Raw genomic sequence first — 17,197 nt, forward strand, 5'->3', positions numbered from 1 at the left:
ACCTTTCTCTTATACTTGAGATCTACAAAGGAAAGGGGATATGATAATACAATAATAGGGCTACCTTACAAGTGCAAATTTCACAAGATAATTCAAACACACATGGGCTCCTTAACCTTATAAATTTGAAAGGTTTTGGGCAAACACATGGATTAATAGAAAATTATCATTTTTTCCCTTATTTTTTCAACCAAAACATGCCACAATGCTAAAAATGAAAGTTAGGAACTAATAAATACACTAATCTAAGGATTGGATTTTGACCAAAAATTAAGAAATGAAAAGACAAAATGTAGAAGTTTTATATCTAATTTTTACTCGTTGTATGTGGTGCTTTATTTGTGTGTGTGCTTCTAGATTTTGCATATATAGTCTATGACATGGTTCCCACTAGACATACCAAATTGTGCATAGTAAATTGTGTGTTAGAAAAATCAATTAAAATACAAAAGAAATCATCTGAAACAAGTACAATAAATGACAACACTCAAGATTTGGCAATTAAAGAAGCTAAAAGATAAAAATGTAAAACAAATATTTCATTTGTTGTAGTGATATGTTGTTAAAATGTGATCTTTACTTGTGCTCACTTTTAGCTTGACAAGGGTGCTCCAAATGCTCAATATAAGTACAAATTGGTATGTAGATTACTGAAAAAATGGTTTAGATGATAGTGCAAAATAGATTGATAATGGATGAAAGTTCAAGATGGGAGTGATTATGTTTGAGAATGAAAAATGGTAGAGTAATAATGTATAATGGATATGAAAAATATGATGAATAAGAAGAAATAATTTATGTTTTATTTGAGAGATGACAAGCATCATTGATTCCCATAATGTGATATTAAGTTGAATAAAAAATGTTATTTAAGAGAGGGAATGTGGCATTAGGGATTTTGAATTCCATGTGTTTCCTTGAGAGGGAAGACACATAAGGGGAAAATAGTTGAGAAGTCCACATGTCTTCCTATACCATCTTAAAATTGAAGAACCCATTATTTAAGACCTTCTATCTCTCACCCTTAGTAACCTTATGAACCATGGATGGATTTTTTCCAACCATCTCTTTCTCTTATTTTGTCCCTCATCTTCCATTTTTCATCAACGCGGTCTCTAAGACCTTAGGGTTATCTCCTTATGAACTAATTTTAGGATAGGTCAGCCTAGGTTGATATGTTCTAGGATAGGTTAACCCAAGTTGACCTATTCATAGGGATTTTGAATCTTGGGGCTAGTTCTATCTTGGGGTTATAATTTATAAAATCGGGTGAGCCCATCTACTTACATTATTTTCATGCATAAAAATTAGTAGAAAAGAAATCCTAGACCCCTTATTTTCATATACACAATCATTATAGAAATCACACATGAAAGTTCAAGCATTGAAGAGAGAATATTTTCATTTTCATCAATCATTCAAGGTATTCAAAGGTTAAAGGATCATTTGTAATCATTTCACCTTTAAGATCGAACATTTTTTTGGTCATTAAGGGAGGAGATCTACAATGATGCATTCATCATCTTCTTCATTAATTCACATTTACATCAAAGACTCCATGATTTGTTTTGATATATCCATGGAATTTTTGGAGATTTCCAACATCCTTCACTGAAAATTCAACATCTATAATATGCAAACATTGTAATTCTTATCGACAAGGATTTTGACAAGCAAGGTGAATACTTTCATTTGTCTTTCTTTTCCTTAGATGTCTTACATTTCAATTTCAAGGTTGATTTCTCAATCTAGGGCTTGACCAAGGTAAGCCCACATCAAACCAAAATAAAAGCCAAGTTTTACTATGTGTAAGAGTAGGATAGCCAAATTGCAACTAGATATTTGCAAACTACATGTCTTCTTGGAGGCCTAAAAAAATAGCATTATTTAGGTTTTCTATTGTGATTGAAAATTTTCAGTCAAAAGTTCACTCACAAGTTTAAATCTACAATTTTTGAAGTGAAAATGCATATTCCCTTGCACAATTTTAGGTGAACACTTTATCATTCATTTCTTTTTTTAGTCTAGACCTACTTTCATATCTTAATTGGGTTGATTTCATACATATAGCACCTAGAAGTATCTTACACTTGTCATTTAATCAATTAGCTCAATTTCACATTTACATTTACATTCTTTAATCAAAATTAACCTTGGATGAAAGAGGACTTGCTTGTGTACTTCCTTGATGTCATTTGGGTTTATAATTGGTATCTCTTTATCCCTTTTGGTTTCATTAATCTACCTTGAGATATATTAAGATTTATGTTTGGAAACCCCTCTTTATCTTGTATTTTGAATGCTAGCGTGGAAGTGGTTAGTTAATAATTCTATGCCACATAGTTTATATTTTAAATTTTTCTACAACAATTTTCACAACTAAACATTTTGGTGAACCCAACGTGTCTCTATCTTTTTAAATTTGGAGTTAGACCCTTTGATCTCCCTTTTGTGCATTATATCTCTTAGCATGTTTTTTAGAGTTAGATTTATCTATAATGTATCATTAGATCTCTCTTTTAATGCTCCTTGTTACATTGATATTCATGTGGTTGGATCTTATTAGAGTTAACTTTTTTGGTCTCCTCTTTTATGAGATTTATTACATTAAGTCCAACCTATAACATTCCTATTAGGAGAAGCCATAGACTCATCGGCTCTTTTGGTCATGATTCCTCTTTTCTTCACAGGAACCATGATGAAACTATTTCCTCAAGATCTCAATCTTCTCATCGAGAATAAATCTTCTCACTCCTCCCACAATGAAGTTGAATCATCAAGAGTTCCCCCTTACCAAGTTAATAAGATCTCTCATGAGTTTGATAAGTTGAAAACTTGGATTGTGCAAGAGAACCAAAATCTAAATAGTGTTGTCATTATTGAGGCTATTAAGAATGTTACATAAAATTTATATTTTATATGGTATATCTCACCTTATTAACACTCATGCTAATCCTTTGACAAAATATGCTCAAGAGTTAGGATACACTCTTCTTTCCATAACTGTTGAACCTTTTATTCTTGTTTCCACCTCTATTTCTAGCATTCCAAATTATGTTCCACCTCTCATAATGACTTCTACTCTAGTCTTTAATCCTCTATGTGTGTGTCTTCCTAACCCTTTTCTTCCTCTAAGTATTCTTGCTACCTCCATACCTTCTTCCTTACCTTAATATAATGTCATTCCATTCACATATTGCAATTCTCATCCTATTCCTTCAAATCCTCCACCAACATCTTTACATGTTTCTTCCACTTCCTACAAAAGTTTAACTAATACATCCAATATGTCTATGCCTAATATTTCATATTCTAATAGTAACATTAGTATCTTTGTTCAAGCCATCACCACTTTGTAATAACTTTTGATCTCTAAGCCTATGTTATATATAAGTGTCCAAACACTTAGTCATTTACTAGGCAAGGATGAAGAATCATCACTGCAATCAAGTCATCTAGTGGAGGTCAAGCATATATAAGGACTTGTTTATTTTGCATCACATGTCAAGAAAGTCAATGGTTACTGAGTAGCCCAGTTGAGACCAAGTGCATATGTAACCTAAGCTGTTATAGTAGAGACTGGGTAAATAGAAAATATAGTTTTACCAAGCAAATAGAGAAGCACATATATGTAAAATTCAAGTGGTAGTATGAATGTATTTATGATTGAGTGTCGGCACATTCAAATGTCAAGCAGTTTAGTTTTGTCATATGAGTTTGTAATTGCACAAAAAACTATGTAAATCATTTTGGCTGACTTCCATATGATATTTAATGTTTGTAGAGACAATAAAGATGGATATTATGCTTCACTACAAAAGATAATGATCCCAAGGAATACAAATCAAGCAATCATAAAATTAGAAAGAAACGGAAAAACAAGATGAACTATAAATTGTTGATTGAGATCTAGAACTTCAAAATAACATCTATTTAAGGAGGATTCTAACCCTAGAATCATGTGTGTGAGTGTTATGAGAAGACAAGAATGCACAAAAGAAGAAGTAGACAAGGAAAGAATAGAGAAAGAAAGACTAAGTCTGGAATCAGTTCATATTAAGGAAATCAAAGTAGTAAAGGACTAAAAGGACACATTAGATTGAGAGATCATATCAAGACAATATATAGAGGAGATCCAAAATTAGCTTGCAAATAAAATTGAGGATTAGGTATTGAATTAGTTATGAGCAAGACTAAATCAGTACAAATCTCTTAACAGAGTGATCCTAACATGTCTATGTAAATCTCCTAATAGAGTCCTTACTTAATTGTAAGTGTGAATCCTTTAACAGGGTAGTACTTAATAGTCTTGAAGCTTTTAACAAGGTAGAGCCCTCACGAGGTAGATCATATATTATGATCAAATATTAACCCTAATTGGTTAATTTTATTATTGCAACAATGAAGTTTTATGGGTTTCATCCCCACCTCAGTTTCACTTTCACAATGAAGTGTTTCTAGGTTACCAAATCATTTGTGTTATGTTTTGAATATTTTATGGATGTGATGTATTCATTTACTATTGAACATGATAGTTTTTAATGTTTGATTTGAGATATGAAATAAAGTAGGTGTGAATTAGTAATTTGATTTTGTAAGAAAAAATTTAAGATCCTTATTCATCCCCCCTCCCACTCTTAGTATCTTATTTCTTAATAATCCTTCCAACAAATTGGAATCAAAGCACAATTTTCTTGGACGAAATGTAACAATTTAAGAGAACTAGATCATGGAGATGGAGGAATACATGTTGGGAAAAATCATTAAGAACTAGATGAGTAAATACATATCATATTGAAATAACTTGAAGGAGAAAGAGAAGAGTTAAGGAAATCATTGACAAAAAGGAAAGAGAAAGCAATTCAAAAAAATGGCACACTATACAAGGAAGTAGACACAAAAATACTACTTGACAATGGAAAGAGTGATGAAAATAGTGAAACAATAGACAAATTAAGTTGGAGAAGTACATTTCTCTAAGAAAAGAGGAAAAATAACTCAAGAGAGAGAAAAGAAACTCAATCAGTAATACTATGTGAAGCAATAAAGAAAAAGAAGAAAGTTGAAGAAGATAAAGTTATGGCTAAAGAAGACAAGAAACATGTGACAAGTAGACTTGAAGAGAGCTCATTTGAGGTACATAAGCTCACAAATAATTAGTTGGATATGATAAATCAATTGATAATTGAAACTCAGAAAGAGAACATAAAGGACCTAGAGATCAAAAACCTAAGGTCACAAAATGAGTGACAGAGAAATAAGTTGAAAAATGAAAATGAACTTATAGAAAGGATGAGCAAACCAAGTGAGGCTATCAAATATTTTGAAGAACTAATGAGATCACCTAAATCAGAAAAAAATACCTCTGGACTAGGATAGGACAAGCACTTTTTATCTACTAAAGAAGGAGAATCATCAAAGAGTGAAGAATAAAGAAAAGAAAAATCCAAAGGAAGGCCTATATGTCATTATTGTGGTAAACGTGGACACACAAAAAACATTTGCAAAAGCAATAATGGTATGCAAACTTCAAAACCTAATTCTATTGGTAATTATTCTAAATGCAAGAAGCTAGGACATCAAACATGTGAATGTAGATCAAATAAAAGTGATTCATTCACAAAATTTAAAGGACATTGCTACAACTGTCAAAAATATGGACATAGAGCTCAATAATGTAGATTCAAGACAAATTTTCAATTGGACACCTGAGAAACAAGCACATGCACCAAGAAAAGGCAATTCCTACAATTGGGATTACAACACATGCTATGATTGTCATGTGGAGAGAGTGGAAACATTCCAGAATTCCAGAGAATTGCATTAGGACATATTTTAGAGGAAATTATAAGAAGTGGTTGAATGGAGAAATAGTATGTTTTAGTTGTCTCAAAGTTGGACATGTTAGTAAAAACTACAGAACTAGAACACCAACACCAAACAATGCAAATGACAAAGTTGAGGGAAAGAAAACATGGATAGAGTTAGTGAAAGTAGGGAGTAGTAGAGCAAGAAAAGGAGAGATCACCAAATCCAATGGATCGGTTGATCACACCACATCTGAGTAAATGAAGGTGGTATGTAGGAACTATATTTTCAATGATATGTTTTACATTAATTCCTAACACAGATGTGCTAAAAGTTCATATTTGCATAATTAAATATACATTAAGAATAGATCTATAGAAAGGAAAGTGAAAGAGAATTATTTACTACAAAGAGTACCAAGCATCATTGATCCAATCTATATTGACTGAGCATTGCAGTATGGACCGAGTGATCAAGAAAGTTGATGTGTTGACCAAATGAATTTTTATTGGGCAAGTAAGGTAACCTGGACTGAGTAAGTATGAAGACTGAGCTAGCTATCATACGCCTACCAAGTATGAGGACATTTATTGTAGACCTAGAATGAAAATTTGAGCATATATTTTTATTCACCAAATAGTTTTAGAGCTCACAAGTGATTTAAAGACAATTTAGGCAATCTTAGTGATGAAGAAAGTGAATCATGGAGGAGCATTGGAAAACCTATTAACAATAGTAAGTGTTACTTAAAGTGCCAAGTAAATTGCTTATGAAGATTTTGTAGAAGATTTTATTTGTCAAAACCTTAGATCAAATGGCATCATCAAGAGAAATGTTGAAGGATAGCAATGCACAAACTATGAGGAATGACTAGTGTCCCCCACCAAATTATAGGAAAAATGTACTTGCTAAGAAGATTAAAGAGAATATTGGCACCCTGTCATCAATTCCAGCTAGAGCTTTAACTATTTAGAATTACTACCTATGAAAAGTAGGAGAGATTGGAGATTTTGAAATAAGAGTAGCTTATGAGAAATAATGGAGTATTGAAAGATGAAAACAAAATAGTTGTTGAGAAAGGGCTTACTCATGACCTAGGGTTCCCAAAGGTTTTCAAGTTTGAATGGATAAAATGCATGTTGAGTCATATCCACAACATGAAGATATGGTAATAGGGAGGACTAATTAAAATTGACAAAGTAATAATATGCTAAGTTACTAAGTACCCTACCTTGGATCAACCTAAAAGCATAAGGATTGTAGCAAAGAATGAAATTGAAAAATTAACCAAAGAAAAGTGGAATGGTAGAGGGATGTTAATTGATGGGATTAAAGATCTTGTAATTGAATTTGTCATTTGTGTGATTTCACACAAGTTTTAGCAATCCAAAAGACTAAACGATGTGCCTTGTGTTACAGTAGATTTGGGATAAAAAATTGTCAAGAAGGAGCATGACTATGACCTTGCTGAAATAACTACAACAACTAACAAAGAACTTGAAACGTGTGAGAAAAGAAAAGAATACATCATGTAAGTTCAGATAGTTTCTAGTATGTATATTTTTCTATGTACAAAACTCATTCCTTACAGTTGAGACAATAACATGGGATAGGAGTTGAACTATTGTGGACCAAATAAATGGTTTGATTAATAGGTTGGGAGAAAATTTTGAGGCTATAATGGATAATTACTTTTAAAAATTCAAAATCAAAACAAGAAACATAATGGGGATACCTAAATCAATCGTTGATCAATATTATGATGAGATATGTTTTGTAGTGTACATGAATTTTGTGCGTGCTTAGGTAGTAATACCAAGGATTGCATGGTTAAGGCCTATGCCTTATGAAGTAAATGTTGATGAGGTTAGAGAAGTAATGACTGCACTTTTAATTGAAGATGTTGATAGTAATGTCGAGAAATTTGACACATAAAATAATAATGGCTGAAAAGGTTAAAAAGAAAAGGAAGAGAAAGAGTCTTAAGAACAAGAATAATGAAGAAGGGAAAGAATCAAAAGAACTTGCTAAAGCTGATGAAGGAAAAGGAAAAGAACTAGTTGTTGCTGAGCCCAAGGCAACAAAGAAGAGGAAAGTAATAATTGTTGATCCTGAGGTAAAAGTTGATCTTAATAGAGATGTATAGAAGGTTCTCACACCTCAGAAGCCAAAAGTGAAGATCATAAAAAGATCAAAGATAGCTCAGCCCCCAACTATGAAAACAAAAGGAAGTCCATCAAAGAAGAGATCAACTAGCTCACTACAACAGAATATATAAGAGAAGTCGAGGAGAAAATTGATCATTGTACAAGAGGAGGAAGATGATGAAGAGACTAAGTATGATGAACCGAGTAAACTAGAAATCATAAAGACACTCCCTCCAATGATTATGGATCAAGTATGTGAAAAGATTAAGGAATCAAAAAAATTTGAAGGAATAAAATATATTACCTATGATTATTTAAATAATGATGATCAAGTTAATCTTGAAGAAGCTATGATTGATATGATGATCAAATTTAGATGTACACCCTTGGAACTGGGAGATGGCTCCCTAGTAGGCTTGTAAAAATGGATAGATGCTAAATGGAAGTAGGCACTATCTACATAAAATAAAATAAGAGAAACTAAATTGTCACAAGCTATGCCAGATTTAGGGAAGACACATATTTCTATATTCCTTCAATATTTTGTGAAGAAATTTATGCCAAGAGATTGGGCATATAAATTTTTTTAAGAACAAAACTTCTGAAGTTGAGTAGGACAACATTTGAGTATGGAAAGAAGTATTTATAGTGCTTACTCCAACAATAGAAGATAGAGATGGTAGATATGCCATATAATTTGAAGATGCATGTAAGGAATGGGTTGCTAACCTAATAGAAGAAATCAAGAAACTAGTAAAACAATATGAACAATAGGAGGTTGTTACCATCAAAGATATACCTATCACACCTCCACATAATCAAAATGTACTAACTAAGGAAGATGTGTGATGTGACAACTAGTCTTGCTCCTACCCTAGCTTCTCTAGGGTCATCTTAGGTCTTTCACTTGACCTAATAGGGTTTCTAGTTACCCTATTCTCCTTAGGATCCTAACAATAAGGACCTAAGCCATTCAACTAATGCACACCAATTAGTAAGAACAACTCTCCATCACCATTCTTTAAGCTTGATTCAGCCTTTCCACTTCTTCACACAAAACTACAACCAACCCCAACAAGTCAAATGACACTCCAAAAGGAGGGATGATCATCTATAAAGGAATTTGGATTCCCTTCAAGGTCCAAAAGCATAACCAAACTGTAAACCCTAATCAAGTTCCAAAAATCATGCAAGATTATACAAAATTGCTTGTAATAAGGCTACAAGCAATTAGCCCTCCTAATGAAGAAAATCCCAAATAGCTTGAAGGGTCCTTAACAAGGGGAAAAATAAACCAATGATACAGACACCCTTTAAAGAGAACTCAAATATTTTGGTGGTCTAGGGTTCTCAACCTATTTGTATAGTATGACCATAAATTAAGCCTAAAGCCAAGCGTTTTAAGGGTTTAACAAGCTGTCTAATAAAAGGTTTGTTTTTCTCTCCATAGAACTTTCAGAAATGCATCTCATTGAAGTTGGGGCTTCACCAAACCTTCTTTTAACACATTCCAAACTTTGATTAAAGTATCTCAAATATTCAACCACTCAAAACAACTTTGTTGTATACTGTGAGCCCTAACCATGTATCATTGGCTCACCTAGGGCAGCACCATAAAAATGCTTCCTTTGCTTTCTAGGGCCCCTCCTTAACTGTATAGAATTTACAAGGAATCATTTCCCAATTCCTAAGAGGTTGTATAGATCCTACAGTACAAGATGGAGTTATGAATCCATTTTGTTCCAACACTAGATTTAGAACAACAGGGAATCAAGAACTAAAATAATTTATTCAAGAAACTAAAACCTCACAAAAGCACAAACCAAAACTTTTACAAAATCACAAATCAAAATCCTCTAATACTTCCAAAAACAACAGTTCCAAATCTAATCCATTAAAGTGCCAAAATCCTCAAAAGTATAAAATTGTAACTTTAAATTTTCTATTCAGTCTGTACACACAGAATTTGCTCAAACTTCCAACCCTGTCACAAGGTTGAGGATGGCCTAATAAACACATCCCAATTCCTATCCTAACTATTTCAAATAGTTATTAACTCCAAACTACAAAGTTTCTTGAATGCAACAAAAAGTTGTCAATGTTGTGAATGACAACATTGACAATTTTTTAGCAATTTTTACATCTTTAAGTGTTTGACCCTGAAACTTTCTCCAAAGGTTTCCAAACATTGACAAAAGAATTAAATGGATTTAAAACATGTAATAATGACCTTAAAACACTTATCTAACCATTCTACTCTACCAAACACAAATATTCTCAATTTGACCAAATTGAGCAAGTATGAGCAAATTAGGCCTCATTAGGCTTTCATACCTTAACTCACCTCAAACTAAGATTAGGTTAACCCTATTATTCATCTAGTGGTGTGGATAGAACCACTAAAATCCAAAATAACATAGGATCCCTAGGTCTTCCATTAGCTTACCTAGGTGCCCCTGCACCATACTACCCCACAAAAGAAAACTATGTCACTCATGTGGACAATAAGTCTTGGGGGATGTCTGCCTTGTTGAAGTCTACCTCAGCAACCCAAGTTTCTTCTAAACTAGGCTTTCCCTTCCACTTGATGAGGTGCTCCATATACACCTGGTGCCTAGTGGCCTTCTTAACTCTAGAATCCAATGCTTGTTCAACTTCCAACTTTCTTGATGAAGGTACTATTGCAAGCTCTAGATTAGTACTGACCCCATAACTACCTTGAGGTAGTTACCCTTGAATTCAACCAAATCTTGCACATTGAAAATAGGAGAGATGCCCAAATCTAATGAGAAATCAATTTATAGTCATTGGCTCCATATTTGGCTATGATTTTGCAGGGCCCCACTCTTTTCATTTGTAGCTTAGTTGGCATCCTTTTTGCAATCTAGACTTGTTCAAATGCACCATAACATAGTCACCAATAGAAAATTGAATGTCTTTCCTTCTTTCATCTACCTTGGCTTTCAATTTTAGTGTATTTTCTTGGATAGTCTTCTTGACTTGTTCTTGGATTTCTTTAATGGTTTAGGAAAAATCTTCATTATGTCCACTTCTATGCTCCATTCCTCCAAAATCCATTAACTCTCACACACCCCTTGGATGCATCCTATACATAATTTCAAATGGGATATCACTTGTGGTCCTATTCCTACTATTATTGTAAGCATACTCTACTTGTGGAATGATCACGTCCCATGTTTGTCCATACTTCTTAGTTAGGAATCTTAAGAGATTACCTAGCACCCTATTAACCACCCTAGCCTAGCCATCAGTCTAAGGATGGTATATTGAACTAAATGAAAAGTTTGTACCAAGTCTTTCCCAAAAAAATTTCCAAAAGTGGCTCATGAACTTCACGTCCCTATCTAAAAAAACTACTTAGGGGAAGTCCATGAATCCTTACAACCTCCTTAAAGAATAGGTGTGTAATGTGGATAGCATCATTGGTAGTCTTACATGGAATAAAGTGCCCTATCTTATTGAATTTGTCAAAAAAATATATAGATACTGACATAGCCATGTTTTGTCTTGGGTAGACCTACTATGATGTCCATGCTCACACACTCCCATGGCCTATTTGGGATTGGTAAGGGCTGATAAAGTCCTGCATTACTCATTCCACCTTTATCCTTCATACATACCATGCATTTCTCTTCACACATAGTCACATCTCTGACTAATTTAGGCCAATAATAGAACCTTTGAACTAGTTCTAGGGTTCTTCTCACATCAAAGTTTCCACTTAGGCTTCCATTGTGCTTCATTTGTATTAGCTTCTCTCTTATTGATCCCCTTGGTACACACAATGTGTTGCCCTTAAATATAAATCCATTCTCTAAGGTAAATTTAGAGAACTTACTATGAAAATGGTTTTCAAAATCACAACATACCATATATACCTCTGCAAAATATTCATCCTCCCTATATAGACTCTTGAAGCTCTCTATCCCAATTCTATGCAACTGAACTTCTTGGACTGTTAACAATCTCCTACTCAATGCATCTTCCACCTTGTTCATTTTCCCCTTCTTATGCTTAATTGTGAAGGTGAAATCTTGTAGACACTCCACCCATTTCAAATGCCTATTACTTAACTTCTCTTGAGTATTGACATAGCTGAGAGCTTGATTGTTAGTAAACACAACAAATTCCTTAGGCAATAGGTAATATCTTCACTTCCTAAGAGACTAAACTAAGGCATAGATCTCTAAGTCATAGGAGGAATATTTCTTTTTGGCCTCATTAAGTTTATCATAGAGAAGGCTACTGGCCTACCTTCTTGACTCAACACTCCCTCTACTACTAGTCACTTATCACACTCTATGGTGAAAAGTTTATCAAAACTAGGAAATTGTAAAATAGGTTGGGTAGATACTTGTTTCTTTAGTATCTCAAATGATTTCTCAGCTTCTAAGGTCCATTTAAACTTAGACTTGACCCCACCCTTTATGGTATCTAGCAAAGGTGCATATATGCCACCAAATTTCCTAATGAATTTCCTATAGAACTAAGATAGACCATGAAAACTTCTTACCTTAGTAGATGTAGTAGGTGGTAGCCAGTTGAGAATAGCAGCAACCTTCTCTTGATCCATCTTCAAGGATCTCATAAACATCACAAAGCCCAAGTACACAAGTTCTTGCTTGAAGAATTCACACTTCTCAAGGTTCATAGCAAGCTTCTCTTTATGAAGTCTCTGTAATATTGCTTCCACATGTTTAATGAGATCCTCCTTTTCTTGGTGAAGATTATATAAAACTACAAATCTCCCATTGAAGCCTTTAAGCACCTCATTCATGAACCTCGTGAATGTTCTAGGGGCATTAGAGAGACCAAATGGCATCACAAGCCACTCATATAATCCATTTGTTGTCTTAAATTTTGTTTTCCATTCATCTCCCTCCTTAATCCTAATTTGGTGGTATCCACTCTTCAAGTCCAACTTTTTGAAGTACATTGCTCCTCCAAGACAATCCATGAGATCCTCAATCCTAGGCATGGGAAACCTATACCTAATTGTGATCTTATTTTCTTCCCTTCTTGGGTTCTAGTACAATATGAATTGTCCATACATAGTCTCCATTTTCCTCCCTTCTTGTACTGGGATTATACATGGGCTTATGCTCTTCTTGATCAAACCTTGGTCCATTAGTTCTTGCACTTGTCTTGCCACATCCAAATTTTGGTCTAGAGTGAGCTTGTATGTTGCTTTGTTTGGAAAAGATGCACCAAGTACAAAGTCTATTTGATGGCTTACCACCCTTCTAGGAGGTAAAGTAGTAGGAGTGCCAATCACTCACAATGTCTTTGTACTTCTCAAGCAATGATTGTACCTCTGTAGGCATTGGGTCCTTGATTGTCTTCTCCTCTTCTTTGAACTTCAACACAACTACAAAATTTTGGCTCTCCTCATCCTTGAGGTCTTTGAAAAATTCCTTCCCACTACATAGAAATACACTATGCACCTTGGACTGTGATTCTTCTCCTTCCAACAAAGAGTGGATTTTCAAAGTTCTATCTCCTTTCTTGAATGATATGGAGTTTTCCTTTCCATAATATACTCCCTCTTTGTCATTCTACCAAGGTCTTCCCAATAGTATATGGGAAGCATCCATAGGAAATATATCACACAGTAACCTATCCTTGTACCATGCTATGGAGAAATCTATCCAAGTTTGTTCATTGACCAGGATACTCTGACCTTTATTGAGCCAAGTCACCTTGTATGGTTTCACATGTGGTACCTTGGTTAATTTAAGTTTTTCAACTACCTCCTATAATATTATATTATCAGTAGAACCTAAATCCACCACCATCTTACAAACCTTTTCAAGGATCTTCAATCTGATCCTAAACAAAGTCCTCCTATGCATAGGTTCATCAAGAGTAGGTTGTTTGATCAGTATCCTCCTAAACATAAAGTTCTCACCTTTTTCAAACTCTATGTGATCCACTTCATTCTCCTTGTAGATTGAGTTATCCTCTTGTACATATGCCAGTCTCTTGTCATGATTTGAAGAAGAGGGCTTTTCAAGGCATCTATATGTTGGGTGGCCTAATTGACCACAATTATAATACTTCATAATAAAAAAGTATGAGTTTCTTCTACCTAAACCTCTACCTCTATTTGAACCTCCTTGGTTACCTTTTCCTCTACTATAACCTCCTCTAGTAATTCTTTCAGTGAGCTTGATCTCACTTTGGTTCATCTGCTCATTACCTATGCCTTGGTATCCTCTTCTTTGTTCACTCTGATTTCTTCCCTTGCCTCTATCCTTGAAGTTTGATTCCCCTTTCTTTCTAATCTTCTCTTCCACATTTAGGGCTAGTTGGTGGCACCTTTGAATAGTAGTAAGTGTCCATAGGCTTAACTCCTCTTGGATATTCCATTTTAAACCACCCAATTACCTAGCCACCTTTATTGGCTCTTCCTCTTACTTCTTATATCTACGACATAATCTTTGAAACTCCTCTATATAAGAGGCCACATCCAAATCCTTTTATTTCAGTCCTTGTCTCCATTTTTGGAGTTGAATCTCATAGTCCTTTGGTAGGAAATTCTCTCTTATTTTGGCTACCATGGAATTCCAATTGGCTATAGGCTTCTTGCCTTTCTTGGCCCTCTCATCTTGGACATATTTCCACCAAGTCAATGATGATCCTCTAAGTCTTAACTTGGATACTTTGATATTTTGTGCCTCTTACATCCCTTCACATTCAAAATGGTTCTCCATCCCATCTATTCAATCCATCACTCCATCTATGTCCATCTTCCCACTTAATAGTGACACGCCTTCCAAGGCCTTTCCTCCTAGAGCTTTAATGGCCCCTAAGAAAGGTTATTCATTCAAGATAGGGTCTGGCTCAAGGGTAACATCTTCTTTTGCATCTCCTTATCCCTAACACTACTCTCTTCTTCCTTCTCCTTGGTTACATTAGAAACTACATCCAACTTTACCTTTACCTCTACTAAGGCCTCTTCAAGGAGTCTATTCTTCTCCTTTTCTCATCAACTTCCTTAGCTAGCTCTGTATTAGTCAGCATACTTGACTCACCCATTGACTATCTAGTAGCTACAGACATAAACCAAGTTCCCAAGTCCTTAACCTGGCTCTAATACCACTTAGATGAAACAACTATTCTTGCTTCTACCCCAGTTTCCTCTAGGGTCACCTTAGGTCTTTCACTTGACCTAATACAATTTTTAGTTACCATATTCTCCTTAGGAACCTAAAAATGAGGACCTAATCCATTCAACTAGTTGTAGGACTAGAGAACAAGTTAAACATATAGCATACTATGAGCAATCATTAAACCCAATCAAAATATACTAAAAACCATCTAGTCTACCATGAAAGCCAACTAAAACAAAGAAAATAACATAAATTAAAAACTTCCTCTTTAGTTTTAGCTCCCATGTCCTTATTTCTTCTCCATATGATATAGCTCAAATTGCCTATAATTCACACAATTGAAAAGAAAAATCCTATGATATGATGACGCTATGAGAATACTAGAAGACTAATTTTAAGCTTAAGGGACTAAAGACCAAGGGACCAAAAATGGAAGCAATGTGGCTCATTTTATAGCCAACATGCAAGAGGAGAGCATTGAACTTGTCACCTTGAATGTGCAACTTGGAAAGAGATTCCCTATGAAATCCATAATACATATGACACAAGATGCCAAATGTAAGATTGTATGAAGCATTCACATTCTTAGAAAAGGATGACTCAATATTAGGGAAACCCAAAGAAAATTGTTTGAATCCAAGTCCCAGGTTACAACTTTTTCTTGCTACAATAATGGGTTGAATAATGCCTTGTTTTTGAGGTCCTAAGCCACTACATCCATCATATCCCTTTTCTGCATGATGGTGAATCTAGGTCCATACTTATTTGAGGCTATAGGAAAAGGTTCTTGTTTTTCTTTAGCCTTTTCAATTCATGTAAATGTATTTTCATAAACATTTTCCTCATGTAGGCCACCTCCACTTGTGAAAGTTACAAAAGATTTCCTCTAAAATGTGAATTTAGGCTTGGTCTGCATAAGTTGTGCTTTACCATATGACTTGGGAGAAAGAGGGAGTTTCCCAATGTGAAAGGCATGTGACATGGAAAACTCACCACAATCTTGGTCTTGAATTTTGAGCTTTCCTTTGAATGTAGGTGTGAGTTTGGAAGCATCAACATATTTGGAGGAATTAAGTGGATTTGCTTCATGGTTTGTTAGGACTTGGTATAGAGTAGTTCCTTTAAAATTGGCATAGAATTGGAATGGTTTTGGATCACTAGGGATGGTAACCTCCCCATTGTTGTAGGCAAATTTTAAGCATTGATGATATGTGCAAGGCACCACTTTCATAGCATGGATCCAAGGGCATTCAATATCATGGTATAATTCATTTTGATATCTAGGACTTGGAATAATGTATTTTTTATAGCTAGACCAACTCTGATGGGTAATATGATGATGCCCTTGGAGAAGTGTTCATCATCATCATAGGCCTATATTGTGATTCTACAAGAGGGATCTACATCTTATTTAGATTAACCCAAACCCTTGACAGCTTTAAGGGTACAGATGTTTGGTCTCAATCCTCTATCTATCAAGACACATCTGACCTTGGCATTATGGATAAAGACTTTAAGATGAATGGGATCATTGTGGTTGGGTCTATCTTTAGGAATATCTTGAGGGGCAAAGGTGATATGATGTGATGTAGATAGGTTCCCAACCATGGCCTACAACTGGGAAACATCAATGTTATCTGGTAGTATGGACATGTTTAAAGCTCGGATATTTTGATGCTGGGGGGATGCATGCAGCAAATCCAAGATGGATATTTGTGCAGGGGGTTTTGCAAGCTAATCAACAAGATTGTAATCTAAATAAGTAGGATCAAAAGGTTTACCAGGGGTCATGGTACTAGAAGAGGTGGTAGATCTAACTCAAGCTCCAAGTAATGAAATCAAAGTGTGGTGGGTGGTGACAACATAACGAGAGTCTTCATCTTTCTAAGTGAATGTGGATATGTGGGAGTTAGACCCATTGAAATGGTGTAGTCATATCTAGTGCATGTGTAGTTTACATTAGCTTGGGAGATTGAGTTTGAACTAGTGGCCTTCCCTTTATCATGATTACCTAAAGGATCTTTAAAAATAGTGTGATCAAAATTCAATGCTAGTAGTGATGGATTGACTATGATTATACCATCATCGATAAGATCTTGTATTTCATGT

The sequence above is a fragment of the Cupressus sempervirens genome, chromosome 10 (assembly GCF_028749045.1).
Source record: "Cupressus sempervirens isolate cs-2001-9-10 chromosome 10, ASM2874904v1, whole genome shotgun sequence".
Classification (NCBI taxonomy): Eukaryota; Viridiplantae; Streptophyta; class Pinopsida; order Cupressales; family Cupressaceae; genus Cupressus; species Cupressus sempervirens.